The sequence below is a fragment of the Callorhinchus milii genome, unplaced genomic scaffold, assembly GCF_018977255.1.
Source record: "Callorhinchus milii isolate IMCB2004 unplaced genomic scaffold, IMCB_Cmil_1.0 Scaffold5, whole genome shotgun sequence".
Classification (NCBI taxonomy): Eukaryota; Metazoa; Chordata; class Chondrichthyes; order Chimaeriformes; family Callorhinchidae; genus Callorhinchus; species Callorhinchus milii.
The window spans coordinates 39,506,582-39,520,265 of NW_024704746.1; positions in this window are offsets into that span (position 1 = coordinate 39,506,582).

A 13,684-nucleotide genomic window follows, 5' to 3' on the forward strand; every position below is an offset into this window, starting at 1 on the left:
TTCTCCATATCCTTGCAAATCTTTCCTTTACAAGTATCTATCCAATTCCCTTTTGAAAGTTGTTATTGAATCTGTTTCCAACATCCTTTCAGGCTGTGCATTCCACTGTAAAAGCTCACTGTGTAAACAAAATTCTCCTCAGCTCCCCTCTGGTTCATTTGCCAATTATCTTAAGTCTATGTCCCCCGGTTACCAACCCACCAGCCAATGGAAACGTTTCTCCCTATCTACTCTATCAAAAACCCTCATAATTTTGAACATTTCTATTAAATCTCTCCTTAAATTCCTCTTCTCTAAGGAGAACAATCCCAGCTTCACCAGGCTTTCCATATAACTAAAGTCCCTCATCCCTGGTACCATTCTGGTAAATCTCTTCTGAACCCCATCCATTGCCTTGATATCCTTCCTGAAGTGATGCCCAGAATTGGACACAATACTCCAGCTCAGGCCTAACCAGTGACTTATAACGGTAGACGTCAAAAGATCCCATAACTCTATTTGAAAAGAAAGGAGTTTCTCCTTGTGTCCTGGTCAACAATCTTCCAGATTGTGCAATGCAATAAAATTTACATTTATATAGCCCGTTGGGACGTCCTCCTGACGTGAAAGGCACAAATGTAATTTTGTATTGTATTTTGCATTGTTCTGCCTTCCACAGCGGGAAGATATCTCAAAGCACTTGATAATGCTGGATGGGCATCCGATTTGGAGGTGGGAGCCAAAGAGGAAGGGGTTTGGGTGGGGAAAGATGACTGAAAATGCAGACAAAGAGTTAAGTTTTGAAACTAAACAGTCATTCACCTTTTGGCTGTATGTGGCACTTTGATGGTGCAAAAAGCTGCGGTGTTTGTCAACTATTGCTCAAAATGAAAGGATTATTATTAGCGATAATAACCAGGACTGAGTTTATATCACAGAGCACTGCTGCTTGTCTGAGTTATTTCTGATGCTTAAATGCTCAATTCGGTTGCCAAATGTGTGTGACTCAGTATTTTGCATCTATTTAGTGTAATGATCCTTAATTTGAAATAGTGCCTTGTCACATTGTCGAGGCATATCAAAGCACTTCACAGGATTTTGTACTATGAGGTATAGCGTCTGTGTTGCACACAATGCCTCTCTAAATCTTTAAATATATCATACATTTGTATCAAGTAAACTCATTTGTAAGGAATTCCGAGGCTATTTTGCAGTGTTTTTTAATGAAGATGGGAATAAGGTGTCCAAGCCATGGAAAAAATCATGAAAAAGGAGGCTCCTTCCTCAAAACGAATCAACCTGGTGGGAACTCTGCAATAGTTCAATATACTTTGAGAACACAGTTCTCACAGGTCACTGGGAATTCTGACGGAAGTCTCTTATTAAGGAATACAGTCACACATTACTGCGAATCAGATCTTCGTGATGTAATGTGAACACTGTAAAAGAACGATTCTTGTCAAGGAGTCATGCAACATTTATTTTCCTCCAGCTCTGAACAACTCACTCACATCAGTATTCTTGTCAGTTCTGCCGCACTGATCACAGCAATGCCTCAATGTTTAAGAATGGTAACGTTTAGTCTAGCCGTTGTGCTATCTGATGACCTCTTGCTCCTGCAGATTGAGCTACTGCTGGTGTCACAGGTAATTGTAGAGACTTTTCCCCTTATGGTGGTTTGAGGATTTATTGCAATGATTATCCTTCAAGAGCCTCCATAACTGCATTTAGTATCATGAGCTATTGGAACACATTTATCAGCATTGAGGCTAGGAACCAGGTTTTACAAGCATGCCCCGAGGGTATTATATCAGCAATGACATTTATTACAATAATACAAACTTGTAACTTGTAGTAACTAATTTGAGAATTTATATGTGTTGGTGTGCCAAATTTTCATTAAGTTTTCTTTTAATGTGTGAAGCTTTGGTGTTTGAAGTTACATTATAAGGGATTATCAAAGCATATCTCAATCTTCATCTTACAGCATGCTGTACTGAGACCTTTTCAGTTCAACCTACATGCTAAACAACAACAACAAAATTGTATTTGTATAGCGCCTTTCAAGACCCACCACCATCTTCTACCGCCCCTGGAAGAAGTTACCCCCACAATTCCTAACCGCTGCCTTGGAGTCCTCTGAACTCCTCTCCCTCTGGCCCTCATCCCTCACTGACCCCTCTTCTGCTCTCACCCTCCTCCACAACACACTCTCCTCCACACTCGACACTCTTGCCCCCATCACCTCCCATACTGTCTCTTACGCTCGCTCCTCCCCCTGGTTCACCACCCACCTCCACTCACTGAAGAGCCAGGTGTGGGCCGCTGAACGCACCTGCCTCAAATCTGGCCTAACGGTCCACCGACAAACCTGGCTGCACCTCCTCAAAATTTATCGCTCCACTCTAGCCTCGGCCAAGTCGTCCTTCTACTCCAGGATAATCCTGGAGGCGAAGAACAACCCCAGGCTTCTGTTTCCACCACATCCCGACTCCTCCGTCCCCCCCGCCACCCCGCGCAGGTCATCTCCTCCAACCTTTGCTGCGAGGAGATGCTGGATTTCCTTGAATCCAAAATCAAGGGAATCCGCTCCGCGGTCACTGCCCCTCCAACTTCCACCCACCCCGCACCCCTTCCCTCCCATACTCCAACTCCTACCCATCCTCCCCTACATACCTTCGAACCCGTTTCCCCACCCTCTGTCACCAACCTCATCCTGTCTCTGAAACCCACCACCTGCTCCTTTGACCCCATCCCCACTCCACTCCTTATCTCCCAGCTCCACCTCCTTGCCCCACTTCCCACAGACATCATCAACCTGTCCCTCTCCTCTGACTCTGTTCCCATTCCCCTAAAAACTGCCACCATCTCTCCCACTTTGAAAAAACCCTCCCTTGATGCTATCAAGCTACCGGCCCATCTCCAACCTCCCCTTCCTGTCCAAGGTCCTTGAAAGAGTCGTGGCCTCACAGCTGCGCTCTTTCCTCTCCACCCATTCATTATTCGAGCCCCTTCAGTCGTGTTTCCGTGCTGCCCATAGCACACAAACCGCCCTGCTCAATGTCACTAATGACATCTTGACCATCTGCGACCAGGGCTTCCTCTGCCTCCTCGTCCTCCTCGACCTATCGGCCGCATTCAATACGGTCGACCACGCTATCCTCCTCCACCGCTTGTCCTCCCACCTCAACCTTCTCACCTCTCCCACCGTCTTCATTTTGTTTCCACAAACGGCTTTTCCTCCAGCCCCACACTGTCTCATGCGGTGTCCCTCAGGGCTCTGTCCTCGGTCCCCTCCTCTTCACCCTCTATATGCTCCCCCTTGATGACATCAACCGCAGACATGGGGTTAACTTCCACATGTATGCGGATGACACCCAATTCTACCTTTCCTCTTCTACCCTCAACTCCACGACCACCGATGTCCTGACAGCCTGCCTGTCTGACATCGAGTCCTGGATGAGGGACAACTTTCTTCAGCTCAACGTGCGCAAAACTGAGGCCCTCCTGATTGGCTCTCGTCAGCGCCTCCGCACCTCAGGCGCTGACACCATCAGCATCCAAGGCTGCACTCTCCACCTCTCAAAGCCAGTCAGGAACCTCGGGGTTCTGTTCGACCCTGAGCTGTCCTTTCTTCCTTATATCCGCGCCACAACTGGCACCGCCTTCCATCACCTCCGGAATATCGCCAGACTCCGGCACTACCTCATCCCTCACACTGCCGAAACTTTGGTCCACGCCTTTATCATCTCAAGGCTGGACTATGGGAACTCTCTCCTCGCCGGCCTTCCCGGCACCTCCCTCCACAAGCTGCAGGTCATTCAGAACTCTGCAGCTCGTGTACTGTCCCGCACCAGGCTTTGCGACCACATCACTCCCACCCTCGCTCGCCTCCACTGGCTCCCCATCCCCCAGAGGATCGAATTCAAGATCCTCATCCTCACCTACAAGGCCAATCACGGCCTTCCTCCCTCCTACCTCTCCGACCTACTATCCCCCTACTTACCTGCCCGTTCCTCTGGCTCCGGTCTGCTCCACATCCCCCGCCCCAACCGCCCTACCATCGGTGGCCGGGCCTTCAGACTCTCAGACTTTCAGACTCTCTGGAACTCTATCCCCCAGTGCCTTCGCCGCTTCCTCCCTTTCCTCCTTCAAGGCTGGTCTCAAGACCTTTCTCTTTGACCGTGCCTTCAGCTCCCCTCTCGACTCTCTACCCCCTCTTCACTCCCTCCCTTCCCTCCCCTTACCCTGACCATTTCCCCCCTGCTTGGGTCCCGACCCAACTGTCCAGCGCCTTGGGACGTCCTCCCGACGTGAAAGGCGCTCTATAAATGAAATCTTGTTGTTGCTGTTGTTGTTGTGGCTCAGTTAGTAGTGTTCTTGCCTCTGAGTCAGAAGGTTGAATTCACACAATCTAGGATTACACTCCCAACAACAACAACAAACAATTTACATCTATATAGCACCTTTCACATCAGGAGGATGTCTCAAAGTGCTTCACTGAGACAACTGGAAGCTCGTTCTGGGAAATGGAGGTAACTGTGGAAAGGTAATTCTGGGAGAGAAAGGTAGTTCATTAATCTGTTCATAAGATACCACAGATCTTTAGTGCACAGAAGATGCCAAAATAAAGATTAAAGATTCAAAAATGTAGATAAATATCATATAAGGAAAGGAAACACTGAGAGAAGGACAAGCATTGAAACTGCTCCCAACTGAATGACCTGCCAACACCCACTGGCAAGGCTTACAGTGACCACGTGGGCAATGTACTGAAGGATGTTCTGTGTCCATGGAACAACTTGCCACCGCCAGAGTATAAAAAGACTTCATAAGAGGAGAAAGACATGGAGAGGAGAAAATCAATGAAGAAAAACTGATAAGTGTTTCAATTTCTCCAGGCACTTTAGGTCTATTGCATATTATGAACAGATTAATGAAATTCATATATAAAAACTTTCATTTTATTTTTTGAAGTTTTGGTATACCTGAAATCACAGAGCTATATTGAAACAGTTGGTTTTGAAATTGACAAGGAAGCTACAACCTTGATCACAGTATTAAAATCTACTTGCGATACACGAATTTGTCAAAGACACTTAAATGTGATTCATGAGATTAATCCGTTGACACTATATATGAATATTTAATCAGCAACAATAATCTGCTAATGCAGTGTTGCACCTCAGTGCTTTTACACCTGAATGCACGTCCCCTGACTCCTCCATGCCACCATTGGTGCCTTTAGCCACAAATGTTCTAATGTCTGAAACTACCAGACATTCTTATCTATTTTTATATCCCACCTTAAGGCCTACCTCTTTGACCGCACCTATGTCACCTTCCCCTAACTTCCTTTCCCTTGCTCAGCGTCCAACCGCACCACTGTGCGGCGCTCCGACACTCTATCCGGCGTGAAGGGGATTGTATAAATGCAAGTTGGTATTGTTGCTGAATGGTAGCTGTGATAGTTGCTGCGTAATGGAGAATCAGCGGCTTTTTTTTTGTCATTGATTCTTTTACAAACGGGAGATTTTCAAATATATTTGAACTGCACGCTGCTTAGCGTGTCAACAAAGCTATGCCTGAAAATGAAACATTACAAACTGTAACAGTGAAAGTTGACCCCCAGCCCTCCTCCTCCTCACCACCACCTCCAGTTCAGAATTACTGATTCTAAGTAATTTTAAATTTCCTACATGAATGGTGCTATCTATATAAAGGTAAACTTCTTGTTGTTGTTACATGGGCTAATGACATGTTTCTTGTAAGTTGTCTGGTTGGTGAGTCTAGATACAAACCATTTACAGTTGTGTCAAGCAAAGGCTGTGGTTATTTTAATTATGCACTTTTTTTCTACAAATGATTTAATTCCACACTTGCAATTCCTTCCTTCCAGCACTCTTCGTGAATCACTGCCAGATCCTTAAGAAATAATGATCCTTACATATGGAACTGAACTGTCAGCTGGACTGTATGAGTTCAAAGTTCCGATATGGGGCTTGAACCCACAATCTTCATGACTCAGAAGAGTGCTACCAACTGAGCCAGCCTATCACTTTGCCACCATGAGATGATGCTGTCAAGTTGGAATTGATAGACAAGGTTAGAGACATGTAGGTCCTCTGACACCAATTTATTTTGAGTTCACAGAAAACAGCTCAACTTGATGAACCTTTGCTGCTACAGCTCCCAAAGCTGCAGCAAACAAAATACAAAATTGTTCATATTCAATACATGGTACAACCTATTGTCTCCAGTATCTGAATATGTGAAAACAGTTGCTCTTCTATGAAGAGATATATCACTAGACTCAGCACAATTTTCACTTGCTAATGACCATACCTTGAAGCTGCAAAACAAAATGGGGAACTACTGTGTGTGAACACTACCAGAATGGATTTTTTTAAAAAAAAGAAATGTAATTTTCATTTTTTAAAATATGAGCTGCCTTCAGGCATTTTGATGCACTGATGTCTTATCAAAGTCAACCAACTGGGATTATTCATGCTGCAAGGGAATACATATAATGAAAAAATGCTATGCTATCAGATTGAGCAGGTTCTTCCTCAGGCAATGCAGTTTCATCTGATGAAACTTAGCCTTGCTAATTGTCACTAGCCATTCAGTCAACCGTGGTTGAGTTTGTATTCACGTCTGGAGACTGGAAAATCATAATTCTGACCTATATGAACAAACAGAACTGGGGCAGTTCAATTTAGTTCTGAAAAAATATGTATTTTACAGTATCTTAACTGGCCTATACCTTTAAGAACATGAGAACATGACCCTGTTCACCCAGAAATTTTACAGTATATCCTATGAAGCGCTTTCAGGTGTCCTCCTAATGTGAAAGGTGCTATATCAAATGTAACGATTGCTGTTATTACTGTTGCAAATCCAGTGAGAGATCTTGCTGTTTTTGTTAAATTTGCACATGTGCAAATGCCATTTGGAAGTTACACAAGCAATGTAATAATCGAAGAGCTGAAAAACGACTCCAGCCGGTCTCTCTTTGTAGTGGTTTCCTGTGTCATTTGCTTCAGTTACAGGCACTTATTTCAATTTCCTCAGCCGGGTAATGGATTACCATTATCTTTGAACAGAATTCAGTTCACATATCTTTGCTTTTCTGTCCTGCCCGTATTCCAATATCTGATTAACTGTGTTTAATATTACCTTAACTCACGTAAGCCATAATTAGTTGGTAGCATTCTCCCCTTTGAATCAGAAGGTTGTGGGTTCAAGAAGTCCCACAACAGGACTTTGAGATCACAGTTTATAACGAATACTCCAATAGAATGTACAACAAAATAACAACAAAATTACATGTGTAAGGTGCCTTTCACGTCAGGAGGATGTCCCAAGGCGCTGAAAGGGGGGAGTGTAGGGTGGGGGAGGAGTGCAGCATTTTTGGAGGGGCCCTCCTGCCTGTTCAAGTGGACGTTAAAGATCCAGTGGCACTATATAAAAAGCAAAGCAAATCGGCCATTTGCCCCATGTTATGGCCAATAATTCTCCATTGGCCATTCACTTCATGGCTGTTTGTGGAACATTGCTGTGCACAAATTGGCTGCCTGTTCACCAACAAATACAATGACTACACTTTACAATAATTCCTGTGAAGCGGTTTGAGACTTCGCAATGATGTGATAAGAGGCTATATCAAAAACAAGGATTAATAAATACATGAAAGGACTCCTTGTTTATTAGGCAGCCATCAAGTCACCTTGACATGGCAGGTTAAAAAAAATGTTTTCTGCTGTGTAACTAGATCAATGATACACTTTCCAGTTAGGGACAATTGTTTGATTGTAAGCAGTTGCTGCTACAACATATACAGTGTTGTATAAAAAGAAACAGTTTCAAGCACAAATGTCATTGTAACCAGATTCTTCACTTAAAACCTGAAGGTTTAGGTTTGAAACTCTAATACAGATAAACCCATATCTCTCCTTGAATTGCTTCTGACATTTGAGATAATTCAACTGATCTGTGTTTTGTAGCTGGTGTACCTTATTTTCATTCTGCCCTGTGATCATTTTACTGAATGTCTTTTACTAAGATTTGGCAGGAGAAATCCAGATGTCTACTGTGAGATACCTTGTTAATTCTATATTCAGAAAGTCATTGAATTCAACACTCACCACCAGTCGGGATTGGGATCAAATTCACAGCATAAGCACAACTTGTGTATTCCTTAACCCAAATATCACATTGAGTGGGTTACGAAACATGGGAATTTCAGTATTTTATTTGACATTTATCACATTGAATGTAGCCAGATATGTGAGGCAGCCCCCTTACACTCCCAATACTGTTCTCAATGGCAACTTCACAAAGCCTGGCCCACAGCACTTGCCTTTCAGCTCGCAGATCTCGGCTCTTGACTACCAGTGGGACGGAGGTTGACTTTTAATTGACGTTTAACCCTTATGTTGTTTTCATACTGACACTCGCTGACTGTGTAAACTTGTTACACAATTGCAACCATTTCTTGGTTTAAACTAATTTAGCCATTGATCCTCCAGTTAATTAATTGGTCATTTGCCCTCTGGCTCTTTGTGGGACATTGCTGCATGCAAAATTGGCTGCTGTGTTCCTCTACAAATATACAGTCACTACACTTTAGAAAAACTCTGTGAAGCACTTTGAAATGTACATCTAGTGCAAGGCTTATTATCGAATAATAGAAAGCATACAAATGAGTAGTGGTATTCCCCAAAGTGGAAATTGAATGGCTTCAGATTTGTCATTGAGGACACTGTCTATTTGTATGGGTGGGAGCTCCATCTCATACATTCAATGTGCTAGATCAGATGTAATTTACCTCACTGATTATAAACCCAATTTAAGAAGCAACCTTAAAAATGCTTAAGCCTGATATTTTCACAGTGAAAGATATCTTTCAGTAGGGAGCAGAGGTTACCTATACAGCATGACTGGGGCCACTGGCTACAGTAATTGGCTTGAACACAAATTCAGGCTTCAGTGATTTGCACTAACCACTGGACAGTATATTTTCCATTTAAATGCGTTTTTTTTCTCCACATCATATGTGGGGAGAAATTTCACCTGGGTCTAAATTTATTCTATTTACGTAGAATTTCAGAATGCCCAGAGTTTGTCAAATTGTTGAATTCAGTATTAACTGTGAACCCAATTTTATATTTAAGAATTTGCCAATTTCTGGATGTTCTGAAATGTTAATAGAGTAAATCTAGATCCGGGTAGAATATATTTTCTAGTTTACTGTCCACATGTTGGTCAAAGGTATAATTGTTCAAACCTTGTTCCCATTCAATAAGTAAAATACTGTTGAAGAGTTTCAAATAAAATGTGTTGCATTTGACTCAATCTCATTTACCAGGGCAAACCATTCTTGAAAGCAAAACCTTGTTGGATTGGTGTGATTTAGATTAACTGCGCTGGAGTGATCCTGGACTTTGAGTTAAAAGTCCCAATGTGGGGCTTGAACCCACAACCTTCTGACTCAGAGGTGAGTGTGCTACCAACTGAGCCAGACTAACACCATCAATCTTTCTATTCAATGATTCATTTCATGCAGAATTCATGTTTGAAGTACTTAAATATTCTGATGGGCCAGAAAATGGATTAGGACCTAGTTGCTGAAGGCAGTACAGTAGATGTCAGAGAAATTAATTCCACCTAAGCGTAATTCACCTCAAAATACACAATCACTACAGTTTACAGTAAAAATCCTGTGAAGTGCTTAGATATGTCCCCCCAATGTGAAAGGCACTACACCAAACACAAGGATTATTACCATTATTATTTTCAATTTTAATGATAACATTAACCGTGTTTGTGAAATTCACCTCAAGTTTCTTCATGGTGTTCATTTTGTTTTGCTTTTTATGCTACCTTAACAAGAAATTCCAACTTCCTGGTTATTTAAGATAGATTGAATTAAGTGGCACGTATTTTAACGAGCTTCTGATCTATGTCTTTTTGATGCATTATACTCTAAAAGGACCATACCCTTGAGTAGACATTGCATATTATTGATAGCTTTTAATAACTTTCTCTCTAATTCTATGCAAGCTGAAAGGTCGGATTCATACAATCTGCACAAATGGAAATATTCCTCTTGTATATTTCTCAATGTGGAACCATAATAGGTAAAGCTACACTTCTGGATCTTCTTTAATCGTTTCTACCATTCTCTTTGAAAAGATAGTTTGTAGAATGACATTCTGATATTTTGCTACCCTGAGAAATGAGATACTGTATCCTTTGAAACCGAGACAACTGTTTGCAACCTTGAAATAGGTCAATTCCACAATCTTGAATTGAGACTGTACTGTGGCTACATTAACTTTTTGTTAAAATTATATAAATAATAATTCTAACATTTGATTTAACAACAATAACATTGAAAAGTCACAAAGTGCTCCAGAGGCAATTGTGGTGCTGTATTGATATCCTCACATCCCCATTTTCCACCCCACAAGAACAACCAATAAAGAAGTTTGTGCAATATTGATATCTATTGTCTGAATGTGCATGATTTTAAATAATTTATATGAGCTACATTTCTTCAGGCCTTCTTATGTTAAAAAAAGGTTCTGAAGTGGATTGGGATAATGAAGAACAACAGTGTATCAGTTTGGGTAGCACTCTTGCCTCTCAGTCCAGAAGATTGTTGGTTCAAGCTCCACAATGGGACTTGAACTCACACAGGCTTCGGCTGACACTCCAATGCAATGCTGTGGGTTGTTGCATTGTTGGAGGTGCTGTTCTTCAGATGAAATGTTCAAGTGAGGTCCTGTCTACTTGTTCAGGTGGATGTTAAAGATCCCATGGCACTATTTGGAAGGAGAAGGGAGTTTCTTCTTGTATATCTGGAGATTAAATTTGTAGAATTTGTTTCATTTTTATTTACAGAAAAAANCTCCACAAATGTTTCCATATCATTGTTTCTCCTAATTCAAGTCTCCTGTGTCACCTTTCCTTTCTCTGTTGAGACATACACCAGGCATGTAACTTTCTTCATACCCCTGCATCTTCTGGTCTGAACCACTTAGTAGGGGATGCGGGAAGTTGGTACAAGGTAAGACTTTTATTGACAGGAGACATATTGTAAAGAAGAACATTGGGTATTCTGTAGTAACTGTTAATGCAGATCGTATCAATGTGTCAAAGGGTTGTCTTATTGAAAAAAGTTGTCGCAGTTACATTACAATTATATTTGCACATCAGGAGTGAGCCAGGCTGACACCTGTTACTTGTTATCTGTGAATTCCTTGCTTGTAATATTGTTATGTGAGATCATCTTCTTTTTCTTTCACATGTAATGATTTGTAGTTTTAGAGAATGTTGTGCTTAATGGATTAGAGCACTTTTCTACATTTTGCACCTCAATAACCTTCCGGGTCAAATACAACACAGGCAGTCCAAAACGATCTCGAATGTGACGCAGCAATGCAGATTATCCGTTGTGCTCCATGGAGCAAATGTATTCATTGATTCGAGCTCGGTACCATCCTTCTCCTTTCATCCTTGTTTGCTAATAAATAAGTCTAATGCAATTTGTATCAATCTGGCTAAGTTGGTAATATTCTAACCTCTGAGGCAGAAAGTTGTGGGTTAACCCTAAGTCAGGACTTTGAGCTCAGAGTCAAGGCTGGCACACTCGCGCAATGCTGGGGATCATTATATTGTTGGAATGTGGGACATTGCTGTGTGCAAAGTGGCTGCCATATTCATCGACAAATACATATTTCACAGTAAAATCTTCTGATGCGTTTTGATGACGTGCCAAAGCACTATATCACATGAGAGGATTATTATCATTAATTTTAAAAGTATAATTTGTTTTAAATCTTTAATATTGAGTTCCTTGTTTTTAAGTGTACAGAGATAAAATTATGAAACAGTGAATAGTGCTCAGCTGTCAAACAGTGCACAAAACAGAATAACAACCGTCATAATTGACTCTTCCATGTGACTTTTTTCCACTTCCCATGCCAGACACTCTGAGAAAAAATGCCAATTCTGTGCTGTTGTCAATTTGGTTTCCAAGCTGTTCAAGGCAGTATCAGATTCCACTATTCTCATTGAGAAATTCCTTCACTCTAAGAAAGGACCTTTAATTTTTTTTGATTACAATCCCTGGATATAACAATAAGGAGCATTCATGCAAAAAGCGCATTCTAGAATAACAACACAACAAAATTACATTTATAGAACGCTTTTCACGTCGGGAGGACGTCCCAAAGTGCTGAACATTTAGGTGTCGGGGCCCGAGCATGGGAGGAGGAGTGGTTTAAGGGTGAAGGAAGGCAGAGAGGTGGGAGGGCGACCAAAGGCACGATCAAAGAGAAGGGTCTTGAGACCGGCCTTGAAGGAGGTAAGGGAGGAAGCAAGGTGAAGGGACCGTGGGATGGAGTTCCAGAGTGTGGGGGCAGAGAGGCTGAAAGCCTGGCCACCGATAGTAGGGCAGGTTGGGCGGGAGACATGGAGCAGGCCGGAGCCCGCTGAATAGAGGGAGCGGGCAGGTTGGTAGGGAGTCAGCAGGTCAGAGAGGTAGGAGGGGGCAAGGCCATGGATGGCCTTGAAAGTGAGGACGAAGATCTTGAACTCGATCCTCTGGGGGATGGGGAGCCAGTGGAGTCGGGTGAGGGTGGGAGTGATGGGGTCGCGGAGCCTGTTGCGCGAGAGTACACGAGCTGCAGAGTTTTGGATGATCTGCAGCTTGTGAAGGGAAGACTTGGGAAGGGTGATGAGGACCCATAATTGAGTCTTGATGTGACGAATGCGTGGGTGAGAGTTTCGGCAGCCTGAGGGTTTAGGCAGTGACGGAGTCTGGCAATGTTGCGGAGGTGGTGGTAGGTAGTGATGGCCATGGTGCGGATGTGGGGGAGAAAGGATAGTTCAGGGTGATAGAGTAATACCCTGGTATAAGTTTACCCTGGAGTGTATGTATGTGGATCTCGGCCTGTGTGTCTGTTTGTGTGTGTGTGAATGTATGTATGTGTATGTGACTGTATGTGTGAGTGCATATGTGTGTGTGAATGTATTTGAGTGTGTTTATGTGTGTGTGAATGTATGCGAGTCTGTGTGTGTATGAGTGTATGACAGACAGATAGCAGGGGAGAGTGAGAATGAGTCCGATCCAACGTAACTGGCACTGAGCAAGCATTATACAGTCAATTCACTTTACAGTATATTCTGTGAAGCGCTTTGAGACGTCTCAAAGACATGAAAACCACTATATCAAATGCAAGGATTATTATTATTATCATATCTAGTCTGATGATTTTAAAATATTGAACTTTGCAAGAAGAAAAATCAAACCTTTTGCAAAAGATGCCAGTAGAAATCTAGTGAATTGTATCAATGGTGTTTTTGCTTTCATATTCCAGGGGTCATTCTTTCCATTCTGGTTGCTTTATTTCTTTTAAGGAGGATTTCAGTGGCACTTGAGTAGGTTGTTAATCAATGATGTCCATTTGATTTCCAGGCGGGTCTCATATTGCTCCATTGTTGACAATATGCATGACTAAAGCTCTTTTGCTGTATAAAAACTGGAGAAATCTAGGAACAGATCGAAGGAAAGATGTTTGAAAGCAAGCATTAATGAAAGTATTGATTTCATCTCCAAATGCCTTTTGTCGCAGTCACAAAATGCTTTGTTATTTCATGCTCCACTAAGATCATCAATACAGCTAACAGGTAGCAA